The 18770-nt window shown below is 47.2% G+C and overlaps 1 pseudogene; it reads left to right on the forward strand.

The window, feature by feature from the left end:
- Window positions 1-5707: 5707 nt before the first annotated feature.
- Window positions 5708-18770, forward strand: part of LOC109880147 (voltage-dependent calcium channel gamma-4 subunit-like) — a 71916-nt pseudogene continuing 58853 nt past the window's right edge.

Raw genomic sequence — 18770 nt, forward strand, 5'->3', positions numbered from 1 at the left:
GATGAGAGAGGGAGAGAAAGGAGTGAGTATAAGGCTGAGAGAGGGAGAGAAAGGAGTGAGTATATAGCTGAGAGAGGGAGAGAAAGGAGTGAGTATATAGCTGAGAGAGGGAGAGAAAGGAGTGAGTATATAGATGAGAGAGGGAGAGAAAGGAGTGAGTATAAGGCTGAGAGAGGGAGAGAAAGGAGTGAGTATATAGCTGAGAGAGGGAGAGAAAGGAGTGAGTATAAGGCTGAGAGAGGGAGAGAAAGGAGTGAGTATATAGATGAGAGAGGGAGAGAAAGGAGTGAGTATATAGCTGAGAGAGGGAGAGAAAGGAGTGAGTATACAGCTGAGAGGGAGAGAGGTAAGAGTGAGTATACAGCTGAGATGGAGAGAGGTAAGAGTGAGTATACAGCTGAGAGGGAGAGAGGTAAGAGTGAGTATACAGCTGAGAGGGAGAGATAGGAGTGAGTATACAGCTGAGAGAGGGAGAGAAAGGAGTGAGGATACAGCTGAGAGAGGGAGAGAAAGGAGTGAGGATAAGGCTGAGAGAGGGAGAGAAAGAGGGAGTATAAGGCTGAGAGAGGGAGAAAAAGGAGTGAGTATATAGCTGAGAGAGGGAGAGAAAGGAGTGAGTATAAGGCTGAGAGAGGGAGAGAAAGGAGTGAGTATATAGCTGAGAGAGGGAGAGAATGGAGTGAGTGTAAGGCTGAGAGGGGGAGAGAAAGGAATGAGTATATAGCTGAGAGAGGGAGAGAAAGGAGTGAGTATACAGCTGAGAGAGGGAGAGAAAGGAGTGAGTATAAGGCTGAGAGAGAGAGAGATAGGAGTGAGTATAAGTCTGAGAGAGGGAGAGAAAGGAGTGAGTATATAGCTGAGAGAGGGAGAGAAAGGAGTGAGTATACAGCTGAGAGAGGGAGAGAAATGAGTGAGTATACAGCTGAGAGAGGGAGAGAAAGGGGTGAGTATATGGCTGAGAGAGGGAGAGAAAGGAATGAGTATACAGATGAATGAGGGAGAGAAAGGAGTGAGTATACAGCTGAGAGAGGGAGAGAAAGGAGTGAGTATAAGGCTGAGAGAGGGAGAGAAAGGAGTGAGTATACAGCTGAGAGGGAGTGAAAGGAGGGAATACACAGCTGAGAGAGGGAGAGAAAGGAGTGAATATACAGCTGAGAGAGAGAGAGAAAGGAGTGAGTATACAGCTGAGAGAGGGAGAGAAAGGAGTGAGTATAAGGCTGAGAGAGGGAGAGAAAGGAGTGAGGATACAGCTGAGAGAGGGAGAGAAAGGAGTGAGGATAAGGCTGAGAGAGGGAGAGAAAGAGGGAGTATAAGGCTGAGAGAGGGAGAAAAAGGAGTGAGTATATAGCTGAGAGAGGGAGAGAAAGGAGTGAGTATAAGGCTGAGAGAGGGAGAGAAAGGAGTGAGTATATAGCTGAGAGAGGGAGAGAATGGAGTGAGTGTAAGGCTGAGAGGGGGAGAGAAAGGAATGAGTATATAGCTGAGAGAGGGAGAGAAAGGAGTGAGTATACAGCTGAGAGAGGGAGAGAAAGGAGTGAGTATAAGGCTGAGAGAGAGAGAGATAGGAGTGAGTATAAGTCTGAGAGACGGAGAGAAAGGAGTGAGTATATAGCTGAGAGAGGGAGAGAAATGAGTGAGTATACAGCTGAGAGAGGGAGAGAAAGGGGTGAGTATATGGCTGAGAGAGGGAGAGAAAGGAATGAGTATACAGATGAATGAGGGAGAGAAAGGAGTGAGTATACAGCTGAGAGAGGGAGAGAAAGGAGTGAGTATAAGGCTGAGAGAGGGAGAGAAAGGAGTGAGTATACAGCTGAGAGGGAGTGAAAGGAGGGAATACACAGCTGAGAGAGGGAGAGAAAGGAGTGAATATACAGCTGAGAGAGAGAGAGAAAGGAGTGAGTATACAGCTGAGAGAGGGAGAGAAAGGAGTGAGTATAAGGCTGAGAGAGGGAGATAAAGGAGTGAATATAAGGCTGAGAGGAGAGAAAGGAGTGAGTATAAGGCTGAGAGTGGGAGATAAAGGAGTGAATATAAGGCTGAGAGGAGAGAAAGGAGTGAGTATAAGGCTGAGAGTGGGAGAGAAATGGGAGAATGTAAGGCTGAGAGAGGGAGAGAAAATAATGAGTATAAGGCTGAGAGAGGGAGAGAAAGGAGTGAGTATACAGCTGAGATAGGGAGAGAAAGGAGTGAGTATACAGCTGAGAGAGGGAGAGAAAGGAGTGAGTATATAGCTGAGAGAGGGAGAGAAAGGAGTGAGTATATAGCTGAGAGAGGGAGAGAAAGGAGTGAGTATACAGCTGAGAGAGGGAGAGAAAGGAGTGAGTATACAGCTGAGAGAGGGAGAGAAATGAGTGAGTATACAGCTGAGAGAGGGAGAGAAAGGAGTGAGTATAAGGCTGAGAGAGGGAGAGAAAGGAGTGAGTATAAGGCTGAGAGAGGGAGAGAAAGGAGTGAGTATAAGGCTGAGAGAAGGAGAGAAAGGAGTGAGTATAAGGCTGAGGGAGGGAGAGAAAGGAGTGAGTATAAGGCTGAGGGAGGGAGAGAAAGGAGTGAGTATACAGCTGAGAGAGGGAGAGAAAATAGTGAGTATAAGGCTGAGAAGGGGAGAGAAAGGAGTGAGTATATAGCTGAGAGAGGGAGAGAAAGGAGTGAGTATAAGGCTGAGGGAGGGAGAGAAAGGAGTGAGTATAAGGCTGAGGGAGGGAGAGAAAGGAGTGAGTATACAGCTGAGAGAGGGAGAGAAAGGAGTGAGTATAAGGCTGAGGGAGGGAGAGAAAGGAGTGAATATAAGGGTGAGGGAGGGAGAGAAAGGAGTGAGTATAAGGCTGAGAGAGGGAGTGAAAGGAGTGACCATTTTGACCCCCTTCACTGTAACTTTGGTCAAGGTTTGGTTGAGGTCAAACTCTGTTAATGCTTTCCTTTTCTATGGCTTGGATGATGGTCAGTAGAGATGCCCAATATTGATGACAACATTGTCCATCAACCTTTTCCATATTTGCTTGTTTTCATAAGCCTATCTTTATGTATTAAATAGTAGACCTAATAACAACTTTTTATATGAATCACTTTTCATACATTTTGCTCAAAACACTAGGTAAAACAAAATGTCAGTGATTAAATATTAAATTGAATATTAAATTGATTAAATATTGATCGATGACAGTAGTAATTATTTCTTACTATTAAACCCTCTGCCCTCACTGTCTTTCTCTCTATCCCTGTTTATACCTGTTGCTAACATGGGTCCTTTGTCCTGATCCTTTCTACATTCTGATTGTGCCCATATTTCCAGAAATGTGTCTGTTAATTAGATCACAATGGGTCTTTTGTTTTGTCTTCACCTGTCTACAAATGTGGGCACAATCAGAATGTGGACAAGACTAGGGGCTTCTGTGACTGTTCTTTCCTCCTTCCGTTCAGTCTTCTTTTACAATCATTCACTCCATTATGATCATTACATTTTAATAGAGAATTTGTAGAGACAATTTTGTTTATCTTTTCCCTCAGTCCCATTCTTCTCTCGCCGAATTCTTCTCCCCTGTTGCCTCATCCCCAAGTCTATTTCTCTCTGCTGTTTCATCAGAGGGTGTAGGTGGGCCTAATGTTGCAAAATTCCACAAACTTTCAATAAATTCAATGGTTTTCCTGAAATCCTGGTTGGAAGATTCATGGAATAAGCAGGAAATCCTTTAAAAAATCATTTCTGGAAGACCAGGGAATTTATTGAAAGTTCCTGGAATTTTGCAATCTTAGGTGTGCCTGCACTCTTCTAGAACATAATGATCTTTGTAAAGACAGCACCTTTTTGCTCCTTGATGCACCATCAAAGAAAAGAGATTGTCAATAGCTTAAACTAAATCCATGGAAATAATACTGTAGAATCTTGATTAAACTGATCCCATACTGATTGTGATGACGTCAGTGTTATTGGAGGTGTAACAATAAAAGTCTCTGGGTTGGATTTCACTCATACTGGCATGCATTGATACTACAGTCCCTTTGGAACCTGTGTGTGTGTGTGTGTGTGTGTGTGTGTGCATGTATGTGTGTCCATGTGTGCATGTGTAATTCAAAGCGGTTGACTCTGAAGGTGGGGATTGGTGCAGGGTTGAAATACTGCAGGCCTTTATTATAATGCATGGCATACACACTGTGGAGCACTGGTTAAATAGTGTGTGAGTGTAACCGAGCTGCTTCACCAGCCTACGCTTGGCTGATACCTGGAGACTCACGTTAGCTTCCTAATCTGATTCCTAGGCTTTAGCTCAGTGAGTCACAACAAGAATACAACACACCATGGGGTAATTTGCGTTGGTCTGTCTGTGTGTGTGTGTGTGTCAACTATCTCTCACAGACTCACGTCAGAATTAGACGTTCATCCATGTTCCTCAAACATCAAATTTCGAAGTCAAACAAAACGTCAAATTTAAGGTTAATTTTAGGCATTTGCTGCAGGTACGTGCACTGCATTGCAGTGTAGGTCACTAAGCATTGAATTAAAACACTAGCCTCTCCCCTATCGTGGTACAAGCCACAGTCTGATTGATTAGTACTGTGTGTGTGTGTGTGTGTGTGTGTGTGTGTGTGTGTGTGTGAAGGAAATGATGCAGGCCAAATGGCCAACACAAAAGGCCAACAATCAATATACGTATATAAATATAAAATGTCTGTGCTGTCTAACTTCAAGGATGTTCTATCACACAGGAGTAAGTGCTAGGATTTATAGTGTGTGAATATTGGTGTGATGTGAACGTGTGCTATTATAGCCTTTGTGAGCACATATTTATAAACATGTGGTTCTGTGACGTCAGCTCTCTCTCTCTCTCTGTGTGTGTGTGTGTGTGTGTAGCAGTATGGGGATGAGTGAATCTCTCTTTTCACCATCACCATTACTGCATGAAAGACCTGTCACTCTGCATTAGCTCTCTTCAGCTCCTCTTTTTCCGTGTGTGTATGTATGTGTGTGTGTAAGATAGAGAGGGTGATGAAGAGAGAGGAAGGGAGGAAGGGAATGGGTAAAGCCATTTTAAAGCCATAGAAGGTCATCATTCAGTCAGTCCTCTGGTAGCCTGGTTCACACACAAATACAAACACACTGAAATAGAATAGTGGCGGTGTACAGGAACCACTGGCTATATGTCAACCTACAAACCAGCCGTTGTTGAATCATGCCTCAGAAGATGACAGTATTTCCAGCAGCAGTGTGTATTTGAGTCAAGGAGATGATGACATAATTCTTATTAGGCGTGGAAAACAGGGTATTTTTCCTTCTGTGGTCTCGAGTCACCATCTTACCAAAAATGGTCTACCGTTACCGTTTTATCCCCTCCCCTCTACACAATTATGCGTGGCATCTCTCTCTCTCTCTCTCTGCGGAACTGTGCTACCGCAATGCTCACAACCCTACATTTCTTTAGACAGCGGTGGAAATGGCCATCATATTCTGTTGTATGAAAATAAAAATAAACAATCCCGATGAATCTCCATCCTGCCGACCTTCAACAAAATATTGACATCAATAACACTCTTAACTTGGTCATGGCTAGCATGCTATTTAGGCGTGCACGCAACTGACGCACGTACACACACGCTCCAGTAACCACATGTAGAAAAATTATGATTGCCAAAAAAACGGTTGTTTTAGCATCTGTGTTGCCCCAAACAAAAGAGCCCTGTTGTAGCCTACATGCACAACAGCAAATGAATAGCCAGCGTATTCTGATTTTCGAGTAGCCAAGCTTATCCGTTCACATCACTGGAGAGTTCGGTCGGATGCGACAAGTTGCTTACGTTGAGGGCTCCGTGTGAGAGAGAGATAGAGGAACGGACGGGCAGACAGAGCGAACTAGCACTCGTGTAACTGGAGGGGAGGGGGAGACGCATTCTCACGGAGTACACACACGCATTGGCCACATCTACTGTAGACAAATTCCTGTTTCACTGTTGTGTCTGTGTATCCGCTGTATATCTGTTAAAACCATTTCATCATATGGCTGAGTTATGTTTAGTAGAGAAATGACATACAGTTTCTTACACGATATTTTTTTCACGTAATTTTGTTTTAATACCCCCCTGTTTGTTATTTCGAGGCCGTTATTTTGTCGTCCACCCCCTCTCTCTCTTTTTCTCTCCATCTCCTTTTCCTCTCTTTGGGAGTGTGACGGTCTTCGAATAAGCTTCTGAAATAATAAGCCGGCAGGTAAGACTTGTCTATAAGATTATTTACATTCGGGGCTTGTAATATAGGTTATAATATTGGTCATTGTTTAAGTGCTTGTATTTGGTTTAACCAAAAACCAATCAATCGATGGCTATTTGCAAGCTACATTCTCCTGCCAATTCGTTTCACTCTGCTCGCAACCCACTAATCGTCTGTGTGTGTCAGTTTAAAACAGTAACAGACCATGAATGTAGGCAATTAAAAGTCAAATTAATGTGCCTTTGTTCTGCAAATTACAATACAAGAGCAGAAATGATGCTTCGAATGCAACTACATATCCCTATAATATCGCGTTTGGGTGCGGGCGACAGCGCATCCATATAAATCCGTTTATACAGGTGTTTAATGTGCGTGTATGAGAATGTCCTGCACATTTTCAGTGTGTTTGAGGTAATAGTGTGTGAATGTGTCTTTGATCCTCAGTCAAACGAGTTCTCACGCACTATGCCGGTCGGTCGGTCGCGTAACACTAGGCGTCCATTTTCCACGGTGGAGGCAGTGCAGTCAGTGTGATGTGTATACTGTATTAATGAATGCACTGCGGTCCGCATCGCTGTATTTCAGTCTCTCCATGCTCTCCGCCGCGGCTCTGTCTGTCGTGCTGTATCGAACATGTGTCTGTGTGGCATTGCTTTCATATCATCCATCGTTCACACTGTCTATCTCTGCCTGAATGCTCAAGCGCGCCAATAACTATGGAAGCCTATCATATTATTTTCATGCTGTAGCCTAAATGCACCGCATGATCTTATGGGCATGTCATTTGTGACCATCTTGTTTTGAGGCCTCTGCCTCGTCTCCCCAAATGACCACCACACATGCCTTTTTTCTCTTAGATCCATACATAAATATTTATCCCACACATAGGTTGTTCAATCCTTAATTATCCATAGGATTATGAAATCTGAGGTGGAATGGTGTGCCCCAGTGGTATTTCACATTAATGGGTTGAGTGACCAGAGTGCAGAACAGCATCTTTGGTATGTCATGAAGCTCATAAGTATTTGTATTTTTTCTCTATAAATGGCCATTTGCTCAGTTGTCACCAACATCTCTCTCTCAATTCAATTCAATTCAATTCAATTCAAGGGCTTTATTGGCATGGGAAACATGTGTTAACATTGCCAAAGCAAGTGAGGTAGACAACATACAAAGTGAATATATAAAGTATAAATATCTCTCTCGCTCTCTCTCTCTCTCTCTCTCTCTCTCTCTCTCTCTCTCTCTCTCTCTCTCTCTCTCTCTCTCTCTCTCTCTGTCTCTCTGTCTCTCTCACTCTCAGTTCTGCTAGTCATCCATTCCATCCTTAGAATTAACAGGCATTCAATTCCAAGCAATGTTCAACTACATTTGGACTGGGAACCCTATACCATTTGAAATGTCGGATTACTTGACAATTATATCATGCCATCTCTTGGGAATTCACCACCTTTCCCAGTAACCTATTTCTACACCTGCTACAGTGGAAAATAATGTTATTCCACTATGTTGTCTGGAGTGGGAAGAATCATGGGGGATTTTGGAGCTGAACTGTAAGGCCATTCTGTCCATTGTATTGCTATGGTTCTTTCTGCAGCTCTGTTTTCTCCTGACCCCACAGAATCCCCCTCAGACATGCTCTCTGTATTGGTTGTTGTTCTGTGATGATGTGTGTAACTGTCCAGAGGGCCCTGGCTCTTCCATGCATGTAGCCATCACTGCAGCTGCAGCACTGTCAGGAACCATGCCATTGCATCGTCTGACCTCTTGATGTAATAACGTAGTCCAAGTTGTTGGGCTGTTCACAATCCACTGCAATATAGAGCTTTATATGGTGGTCATAATTTATAGCATAATTACTTTCTCCTGATTCATTTCCGCCAGAATATTAGGACTGCGGTCTCTTCCAAACACCCTTTCTTAAAGCAGCCCTGTAAGATAGAACAGGGGTTCCTAAAGTTTTTCACTCTGGGCCCCCTTTCAGCATTGGGGAACATTGTGTGTTATAAATAGCTTGCTAAGTTATGCTATGACTGACACGACAAGAGGAACTGATGATGCACTACCCAATTTTGAAATTGTACCTTTCCAGTCTTGTAGTCTTGTAGACCGTGAGCTACCTGGATAGACTTGTAGACAGTGAGCTAGCTGGATAGACTTGTAGACTGTGTGAGCTAGCTGGATAGGCTTGTAGACAGTGAGCTAGCTGGATAGACTTGTAGACTGTGTGAGCTAGCTGGATAGGCTTGTAGACAGTGAGCTAGCTGGATAGACTTGTAGACCGTGAGCTAGCTGGATAGACTTGTAGACTGTGAGCTAGCTGGATAGACTTGTAGACTGTGAGCTAGCTGGATAGACTTGTAGACTGTGAGCTAGCTGGATAGACTTGTAGACAGTAAGCTAGCTGGATAGACTTGTAGACAGTGAGCTAGCTGGATAGACTTGTAGACCGTGAGCTAGCTGGATAGACTTGTAGACAGTGAGCTAGCTGGATAGACTTGTAGACAGTGAGCTAGCTGGATAGACTTGTAGACCGCAAGCTAGCTGGATAGACTTGTAGACCGTGAGCTAGCTGGATAGACTTGTAGACCGTGAGCTAGCTGGATAGACTTGTAGACCGTGAGCTAGCTGGATAGACTTGTAGACCGTGAGCTAGCTAGATAGACTTGTAGACCGTGAGCTAGCTGGATAGACTTGTAGACAGTGAGCTAGCTGGATAGACTTGTAGACCGTGAGCTAGCTGGATAGACTTGTAGACCGTGAGCTAGCTGGATAGACTTGTAGACCGTGAGCTAGCTGGATAGACTTGTAGACCGTGAGCTAGCTGGATAGACTTGTAGACAGTGAGCTAGCTGGATAGACTTGTAGACCGTGAGCTAGCTGGATAGACTTGTAGACCGTGAGCTAGCTGGATAGACTTGTAGACAGTGAGCTAGCTGGATAGACTTGTAGACAGTGAGCTAGCTGGATAGACTTGTAGACCGTGAGCTAGCTGGATAGACTTGTAGACCGTGAGCTAGATGGATAGACTTGTAGACCGTGAGCTAGATGGATAGACTTGTAGACCGCAAGCTAGCTGGATAGACTTGTAGACCGTGAGCTAGATGGATAGACTTGTAGACCGTGAGCTAGATGGATAGACTTGTAGACCGTGAGCTAGATGGATAGACTTGTAGACCGCAAGCTAGATGGATAGACTTGTAGACCGTGAGCTAGATGGATAGACTTGTAGACCGCAAGCTAGCTGGATAGACTTGTAGACCGTGAGCTAGATGGATAGACTTGTAGACCGTGAGCTAGATGGATAGACTTGTAGACCGTGAGCTAGATGGATAGACTTGTAGACCGCAAGCTAGCTGGATAGACTTGTAGACCGCGAGCTAGATGGATAGACTTGTAGACCGTGAGCTAGATGGATAGACTTGTAGACCGTGAGCTAGATGGATAGACTTGTAGACCGCAAGCTAGATGGATAGACTTGTAGACCGTGAGCTAGATGGATAGACTTGTAGACCGTGAGCTAGATGGATAGACTTGTAGACAGTGAGCTAGCTGGATAGACTTGTAGACAGTGAGCTAGATGGATAGACTTGTAGACCGTGAGCTAGATGGATAGACTTGTAGACCGTGAGCTAGATGGATAGACTTGTAGACCGCAAGCTAGCTGGATAGACTTGTAGACCGTGAGCTAGATGGATAGACTTGTAGACCGTGAGCTAGATGGATAGACTTGTAGACCGTGAGCTAGATGGATAGACTTGTAGACCGCAAGCTAGCTGGATAGACTTGTAGACCGTGAGCTAGATGGATAGACTTGTAGACCGTGAGCTAGATGGATAGACTTGTAGACCGTGAGCTAGATGGATAGACTTGTAGACCGCAAGCTAGATGGATAGACTTGTAGACCGTGAGCTAGATGGATAGACTTGTAGACCGTGAGCTAGCTGGATAGACTTGTAGACAGTGAGCTAGCTGGATAGACTTGTAGACCGTGAGCTAGCTGGATAGACTTGTAGACCGCAAGCTAGATGGATAGACTTGTAGACCGTGAGCTAGATGGATAGACTTGTAGACCGTGAGCTAGCTGGATAGACTTGTAGACCGTGAGCTAGATGGATAGACTTGTAGACCGTGAGCTAGATGGATAGACTTGTAGACCGTGAGCTAGATGGATAGACTTGTAGACCGTGAGCTAGATGGATAGACTTGTAGACAGTGAGCTAGATGGATAGACTTGTAGACCGTGAGCTAGATGGATAGACTTGTAGACCGTGAGCTAGATGGATAGACTTGTAGACCGTGAGCTAGATGGATAGACTTGTAGACCGTGAGCTAGCTGGATAGACTTGTAGACCGTGAGCTAGATGGATAGACTTGTAGACCGTGAGCTAGATGGATAGACTTGTAGACAGTGAGCTAGCTGGATAGACTTGTAGACAGTGAGCTAGATGGATAGACTTGTAGACCGTGAGCTAGATGGATAGACTTGTAGACCGTGAGCTAGATGGATAGGCTTGTAGACCGTGAGCTAGCTGGATAGACTTGTAGACCGTGAGCTAGATGGATAGACTTGTAGACCGTGAGCTAGATGGATAGACTTGTAGACAGTGAGCTAGCTGGATAGACTTGTAGACAGTGAGCTAGATGGATAGACTTGTAGACCGTGAGCTAGATGGATAGACTTGTAGACCGTGAGCTAGCTGGATAGACTTGTAGCACATTTTGAAACCCTCCACAAGCTGTTTGATGATTTATTGTCACTCGCCAAACTGCTTCTCCATTGTGTGTTGATCAGTGTTCTATGCAGAAAGGTCAAATCCATGCTACTACTCTGGTGTATTGGTGAGACCCAGTAAGATAAGGAGCCATTTCAACTCAACCCATTGACTCTGTGATTTAACAGTGAGTGTTTGGCCTGCTACAGTTTGTCTATAGTACTAATCAACAAGTTGAAGCCGGCAGGGGCGCAACTTTCACTGGGGACTTGGGGTTAGGCCCCCACCCCTCACATTCTGAAATTGTATTTTAGTCCTCCCCAGTTTTATCATTGGAATGTGATAGAAAATTAGGCAATGGTGAGCTTTAGGACCATGCGGTCAGGTAGGCTGTTTGGAGTGTTTATCCAATTGGATACATTTTTGTTATATTAAAAAAAACTTCTAAAACCAAAGTTGCGCCCCTGGAATGAGGTGTGGTGTAGATCTGCAGGTCTCCCATAGATAATCAATAATAGATATGCAGTACCCCCATAGATATTACATTTACATTGAACAGATAGTACACTTTGATCAGTTTGAGATTTAATGTCATAATCTGTTTGAGGACACTGTTTCCGGGTTGCTCTGATTGAGGTGCTGGGTCATTCCATTTAGGAAGTGTGTCTCCAATTGGTTTATCTTGGTAATCTTGGTGTTGGGCAGGTTTGAATATACTTTTTTGTTCAAAATTACAAATGGCTTTACATTGAAAGGGGGGAACTCACTTCATCCACTACCCAATGAGGAGCACTGGCCTAGGGGTAAAAGTGATATCAGCCAATTTATGGGTGACCTAGAACAGTTGGACAGAATATCTGAAATTTCTTCTTTCTTTTCCCCTTTCCATCTCTTTTCTTATAATTTCACTATACTGTAATTCCAGTCCCAGGAAGGAATGATTTCTTCTCCCCAGTCTCCCTTTCTCTCACTCCTTCTGTTTCTCTCTTCAGTGAAACGCAGTAGTTGAGTTCTGCAATGATCATCATTTCTGTCATGCAGCAATTGTTCAGAGGATCAATGCTTTTGTAGCACGGCTGCCTTTTATGACTATGGTTTTGGGCTCCCATTCTTCTAACCAGTCTCTCCATACCCAGCCTCTCCTTAACCAGTCTCTCCATACCCAGTCTCTCCATACCCAGCCTCTCCATACCCAGTCTCTCCATACCCAGCCTCTCCATACCCAGTCTCTCCATACCCAGCCTCTCCTTAACCAGTCTCTCCATACCCAGCCTCTCCTTAACCAGTCTCTCCATACCCAGCCTCTCCTTAACCAGTCTCTCCATACCCAGCCTCTCCATACCCAGCCTCTCCTTACCCAGTCTCTCCATACCCAGCCTCTCCTTACCCAGTCTCTCCATACCCAGTCTCTCCATACCCAGCCTCTCCTTAACCAGTCTCTCCATACCCAGCCTCTCCTTAACCCAGTCTCTCCATACCCAGCCTCTCCATACCCAGCCTCTCCTTACCCAGTCTCTCCATACCCAGCCTCTCCTTAACCAGTCTCTCCATACCCAGCCTCTCCATACCCAGTCTCTCCATACCCAGTCTCTCCATACCCAGCCTCTCCTTACCCAGTCTCTCCATACCCAGCCTCTCCTTACCCAGTCTCTCCATACCCAGCCTCTCCATACCCAGTCTCTCCATACCCAGTCTCTCCATACCCAGCCTCTCCTTACCCAGTCTCTCCATACCCAGCCTCTCCTTAACCAGTCTCTCCATACCCAGCCTCTCCATACCCAGTCTCTCCATACCCAGTCTCTCCATACCCAGCCTCTCCTTACCCAGTCTCTCCATACCCAGCCTCTCCTTAACCAGTCTCTCCATACCCAGCCTCTCCATACCCAGTCTCTCCATACCCAGTCTCTCCATACCCAGCCTCTCCTTACCCAGTCTCTCCATACCCAGCCTCTCCTTACCCAGTCTCTCCATACCCAGCCTCTCCTTACCCAGTCTCTCCATACCCAGTCTCTCCATACCCAGTCTCTCCTTACCCAGCCTCTCCTTAACCAGTATCTCCTTACCCAGCCTCTCCTTAACCAGCCTCTCCTTAACCAGCCTCTTCTTACCCAGTCTCTCCTTAACCAGTCTCTCCTTACCCAGCCTCTCCTTACCCAGCCTCTCCTTACCCAGCCTCTCCTTAACCAGCCTCTTCTTACCCAGCCTCTCCTTACCCAGTCTCTCGTTACCCAGCCTCTCCTTGCCCAGCCTCTCCTTGCCCAGCCTCTCCTTACCCAGCATCTCCTTACCCAGACTCTCTTTAACCAGCCTCTCCTTACCCAGTCTCTCCTTACCCAGCCTCTCCTTAACCAGAGTCTCCTCACCCAGCCTCTCCTTACCCAGTCTCCAGTCTCTCCTTTCCCAGTCTCTCCTTACCCAGACTCTCTTTAACCAGTCTCTCCTTACCCAGCCTCTCCTTAACCACCTCTCCTTACCAAGTCTCTCCTTACCCAGTCTCCTTACCCAGCCTCTCCTTAACCAGCCTCTCCTTACCCAGCCTCTCCTTACCCAGTTTCTCCTTACCCAGCATCTCCTTACCCACGCTCTCCTTAATCAGCCTCTCCTTAACCAGCCTCTCCTTACCAAGTCTCTCCTTAACCAGCCTCTCCTTACCCAGCCTCTCCTTAACCAGCCTCTCCTTAACCATCCTCTCCTTACCCAGCCTCTCCTTACCCAGCCTCTCCTTACCAAGTCTCTCCTTACCCAGTCTCTCCTTACCCAGTCTCTCCTTAACCAGCCTCTCCTTACCCACCCTCTCCTTACCCAGTCTCTCCCCACTCAGTCTCTCCTTACCCAGTCTCTCCTCACCCAGCCTCTCCTTAACCAGTCTCTCCTTACCCAGTCTCTCCTCACCCAGCCTCTCCTTAACCAGTCTCTCCTTACCCAGCCTCTCCTTACCCAGCCTCTCCTTACCCAGCCTCTCCTTACCAAGTCTCTCCTTACCCAGCCTCTCCTTACCAAGTCTCTCCTTACCCAGTCTCTCCTTGCCAAGTCTCTCCTTAACCAGTTCTCCTTACCCAGTCTCTCCTTAACCAGCCTCTCCTTACCCACCCTCTCCTTGCCAAGTCTCTCCTTACCCAGCCTCTCCTTACCCAGTCTCTCCTCACCCAGCCTCTCCTTAACCAGTCTCTCCTTACCCAGTCTCTCCTCACCCAGCCTCTCCTTAACCAGTCTCTCCTTACCCAGCCTCTCCTTACCCAGCCTCTCCTTACCCAGTCTCTCCTTACCCAGTCTCTCCTTACCCAGTCTCTCCTCACCCAGCCTCTCCTTAACCAGACTCTTCTTACCCAGCCTCTCCTTACCCAGCCTCTCATTACCCAGCCTCTCCTTACCCAGTCTCTCCTTACCCAGTCTCTCCTTGCCAAGTCTCTCCTTAACCAGTTCTCCTTACCCAGTCTCTCCTTAACCAGCCTCTCCTTACCCACCCTCTCCTTACCCAGCCTCTCCTTACCCAGCCTCTCCTTAACCAGTTCTCCTTACCCAGTCTCTCCTTAACCAGCCTCTCCTTACCCAGTCTCTCCTTACCCAGTCTCTCCTTGCCAAGTCTCTCCTTAACCAGTTCTCCTTACCCAGCCTCTCCTTACCCAGTCTCTCCTTACCCAGTCTCTCCTTACCCAGCCTCTCCTTACCCAGCCTCTCATTACCCAGCCTCTCCTTACCCAGTCTCTCCTTACCCAGTCTCTCCTTGCCAAGTCTCTCCTTAACCAGTTCTCCTTACCCAGTCTCTCCTTAACCAGCCTCTCCTTACCCACCCTCTCCTTACCCAGCCTCTCCTTACCCAGCCTCTCCTTAACCAGTTCTCCTTACCCAGTCTCTCCTTAACCAGCCTCTCCTTACCCAGTCTCTCCTTACCCAGTCTCTCCTTGCCAAGTCTCTCCTTAACCAGTTCTCCTTACCCAGTCTCTCCTTAACCAGCCTCTCCTTACCCACCCTCTCCTTACCCACCCTCTCCTTACCAAGTTTCTCCCCACTCAGTCTCTCCTTACCCAGTCTCTCCTTGCCAAGTCTCTCCTTACCCAGCCTCTCCTTACCCAGTCTCTCCTTGCCAAGTCTCTCCTTACCCAGCCTCTCCTTACCCAGTCTCTCCTCACCCAGCCTCTCCTTACCCAGCCTCTCCTTACCCAGTCTCTCCTCACCCAGCCTCTCCGTAACCAGTCTCTCCTTACCCAGCCTCTCCTTACCCAGCCTCTCCTTACCCAGTCTCTCCTTACCCAGTCTCTCCTTACCCAGTCTCTCCTCACCCAGCCTCTCCTTAACCAGTCTCTTCTTACCCAGCCTCTCCTTACCCAGCCTCTCCTTACCCAGCCTCTCATTACCCAGCCTCTCCTTACCCAGTCTCTCCTTACCCAGCATCTCCTTACCCACGCTCTCCTTAATCAGCCTCTCCTTAACCAGCCTCTCCTTACCAAGTCTCTCCTTAACCAGCCTCTCCTTACCCAGCCTCTCCTTAACCAGCCTCTCCTTAACCATCCTCTCCTTACCCAGCCTCTCCTTACCCAGCCTCTCCTTACCAAGTCTCTCCTTACCCAGTCTCTCCTTGCCAAGTCTCTCCTTAACCAGTTCTCCTTACCCAGTCTCTCCTTAACCAGCCTCTCCTTACCCACCCTCTCCTTACCCAGTCTCTCCCCACTCAGTCTCTCCTTACCCAGTCTCTCCTCACCCAGCCTCTCCTTAACCAGTCTCTCCTTACCCAGTCTCTCCTCACCCAGCCTCTCCTTAACCAGTCTCTCCTTACCCAGCCTCTCCTTACCCAGCCTCTCCTTACCCAGCCTCTCCTTACCAAGTCTCTCCTTACCCAGCCTCTCCTTACCAAGTCTCTCCTTACCCAGTCTCTCCTTGCCAAGTCTCTCCTTAACCAGTTCTCCTTACCCAGTCTCTCCTTAACCAGCCTCTCCTTACCCACCCTCTCCTTGCCAAGTCTCTCCTTACCCAGCCTCTCCTTACCCAGTCTCTCCTCACCCAGCCTCTCCTTAACCAGTCTCTCCTTACCCAGTCTCTCCTCACCCAGCCTCTCCTTAACCAGTCTCTCCTTACCCAGCCTCTCCTTACCCAGCCTCTCCTTACCCAGTCTCTCCTTACCCAGTCTCTCCTTACCCAGTCTCTCCTCACCCAGCCTCTCCTTAACCAGACTCTTCTTACCCAGCCTCTCCTTACCCAGCCTCTCATTACCCAGCCTCTCCTTACCCAGTCTCTCCTTACCCAGTCTCTCCTTGCCAAGTCTCTCCTTAACCAGTGCTCCTTACCCAGTCTCTCCTTAACCAGCCTCTCCTTATCCACCCTCTCCCTACCCAGCCTCTCCTTACCCAGCCTCTCCTTAACCAGTTCTCCTTACCCAGTCTCTCCTTAACCCGCCTCTCCTTACCCAGTCTCTCCTTACCCAGTCTCTCCTTGCCAAGTCTCTCCTTAACCAGTTCTCCTTACCCAGTCTCTCCTTAACCAGCCTCTCCTTACCCACCCTCTCCTTACCCAGCCTCTCCTTACCAAGTTTCTCCCCACTCAGTCTCTCCTTACCCAGTCTCTCCTTGCCAAGTCTCTCCTTACCCAGCCTCTCCTTACCCAGTCTCTCCTTGCCAAGTCTCTCCTCACCCAGCCTCTCCTTAACCAGTCTCTCCTTACCCAGTCTCTCCTCACCCAGCCTCTCCGTAACCAGTCTCTCCTTACCCAGCCTCTCCTTACCCAGCCTCTCCTTACCCAGTCTCTCCTTACCCAGTCTCTCCTTACCCAGTCTCTCCTCACCCAGCCTCTCCTTAACCAGTCTCTTCTTACCCAGCCTCTCCTTACCCAGCCTCTCCTTACCCAGCCTCTCATTACCCAGCCTCTCCTTACCCAGTCTCTCCTTGCCAAATCTCTCCTTACCCAGTCTCTCCTTACCCAGCCTCTCATTACCCAGCCTCTCCTTACCAAGCCTCTCCTTAACCAGCCTCTCCTTACCCAGTCTGTCCTTAACCCGTTTTTCTTAACCCGTCTCTCCTTAACCACTCTCTCTTAACCTGTCTCTCCTTACCCAGCTTCTTTTTATAGTGCACCCAGTCTCTTCTTCTCTCCAGTCTCTCCCCCAGTCTCTCGTCAGTCTCTCTCCAGTCTCTCTTCAATCTCTCTCAAGTCTCCCATCAGTCTCCCACCAGCCTCCCCCAGTCTCTCCCCAGTCTCTCTCTTACTCTCTCTCCAGTCTCTCTCCAGTCTCTCCCCAGTCTCTCTCTTACTCTCTCTCCAGGCTCTCTTCTGTCTCTCTTCAGTCTCTCTTCGGTCTCCCACCAGCCTCCCCAGTCTCTCCCCAGTCTCTCTCCAGTCTCTCCCAAGTCTCTCTCCAGTCTTTCTCCAGTCTCTCTTCAATCTCTCTCCAGTCTCCCACCAGTCTCTCCCCAGTCTCTCTCTTACTCTCTCCAGTCTATCTCCAGTCTTTCCCAAGTCTCTCTCCAGTCTCTCCCAAGTCTCTCTCCAGTCTCTCTCCAGTCCTTCCCCCAGTCTCTCTTCAGTCTCTCCCCAGTCTCCCCCAGTCTCTCTCCAGTCTCCCACCAGTCACCCCCCAGTCTCCCCCCAGTCTCTCCCCAGTCTCTCCCAAGTCTCTCCCCAAGTCTCTCTCCAGTCTCTCCAAAGTATTTCTCCAGTCTCTATTAAGTCTCTCTCCAGTCTCTCTCTCCAGGCTCTCCCAAGTCTCTCCCCCAGTCTCTCTCCAGTCTTTCTCCAAATCAAATCAAATCAAAATTATTTATATAGCCCTTCGTACATCAGCTGATATCTCAAAGTGCTGTACAGAAACCCATCCTAAAACCCCAAACAGCAAGCAATGCAGGTGTAGAAGCACGGTGGCTAGGAAAAACTCCCTAGAAAGGCCAATACCTAGGAAGAAACCTAGAGAGGAACCAGGCTATGTGGGGTGGCCAGTCCTCTTCTGGCTGTGCCGGGTGGAGATTATAACAGAACATGGCCAAGATGTTCAAATGTTCATAAATGACCAGCATGGTCGAATAATAATAAGGCAGAACAGTTGAAACTGGAGCAGCAGCACAGTGAGGTGGAAGTTGAAACTGGAGCAGCAGCATGGCCAGGTGGACTGGGGACAGCAAGGAGTCATCATGTCAGGTAGTCCTGGGGCATGGTCCTAGGGCTCAGGTCAGTTGAAACTGGAACAGCAGCATGGCCAGGTGGACTGGGGACAGCAAGGAGTCATCATGTCAGGTAGTCCTGGGGCATGGTCCTAGGGCTCAGGTCCTCCGAGAGGTGAGAAAGAAAGAGAGAAGGAGAGAATTAGAGAACGCACACTTATAATAGAGACAGTAGATCTAGCTGGTCTGTCATAATATAATAGAGACAGTAGATCTAGCTGGTCTGTCATAATATAATAGAGACAGTAGATCTAGCTGGTCTGTCATAATATAATAGAGACAGTAGATCTAGCTGGTCTGTCATAATATAATAGAGACAGTAGATCTAGCTGGTCTGTCATATATAATAGAGACAGTAGATCTAGCTGGTCTGTCATAATATAATAGAGACAGTAGATCTAGCTGGTCTGTCATAATATAATAGAGAGACAGTAGATCTAGCTGGTCTGTCATAATATAATAGAGACAGTAGATCTAGCTGGTCTGTCATAATATAATAGAGACAGTAGATCTAGCTGGTCTGTCATATATAATAGAGACAGTAGATCTAGCTGGTCTGTCATAATATAATAGAGACAGTAGATCTAGCTGGTCTGTCATATATAATAGAGACAGTAGATCTAGCTGGTCTGTCATAATATAATAGAGACAGTAGATCTAGCTGGTCTGTCATAATAAATAGAGACAGTAGATCTAGCTGGTCTGTCATAA

Source organism: Oncorhynchus kisutch, linkage group LG2 (genome assembly GCF_002021735.2).
Source record: "Oncorhynchus kisutch isolate 150728-3 linkage group LG2, Okis_V2, whole genome shotgun sequence".
NCBI classification, from domain to species: domain Eukaryota; kingdom Metazoa; phylum Chordata; class Actinopteri; order Salmoniformes; family Salmonidae; genus Oncorhynchus; species Oncorhynchus kisutch.